The sequence below is a fragment of the Lathyrus oleraceus genome, chromosome 2 (assembly GCF_024323335.1).
Source record: "Lathyrus oleraceus cultivar Zhongwan6 chromosome 2, CAAS_Psat_ZW6_1.0, whole genome shotgun sequence".
NCBI classification, from domain to species: domain Eukaryota; kingdom Viridiplantae; phylum Streptophyta; class Magnoliopsida; order Fabales; family Fabaceae; genus Lathyrus; species Lathyrus oleraceus.
This window is the reverse complement of record NC_066580.1, coordinates 415965821-415966093: the sequence shown is the minus strand read 5'-3', so window position 1 is coordinate 415966093 and position 273 is coordinate 415965821.

The following is a 273-nucleotide window of genomic DNA, read 5'->3' as shown; positions in this document are numbered from 1 at the left end:
TTAGGTTTTCATGTCCTCATACTTCCCCTCAAAATGGAAAGTTGGAAGAAATTAGTACTATAAATAACATCGTCCAAACCCTTCTAGCTCATGCCTCTATCCCAACATCTTTTTGGCACCATGCCTTGCAAATGGAAACATACTTACATAACATCCTCCGAACCAAAAAGCTTTCCCTTCATTCACCCACTAAGATACTCTACAAAAAATATTCTTCATATTCACATCTTCGAGTCTTTGAGTGTCTATGTTATCCTCTAATTCCTTCAACCT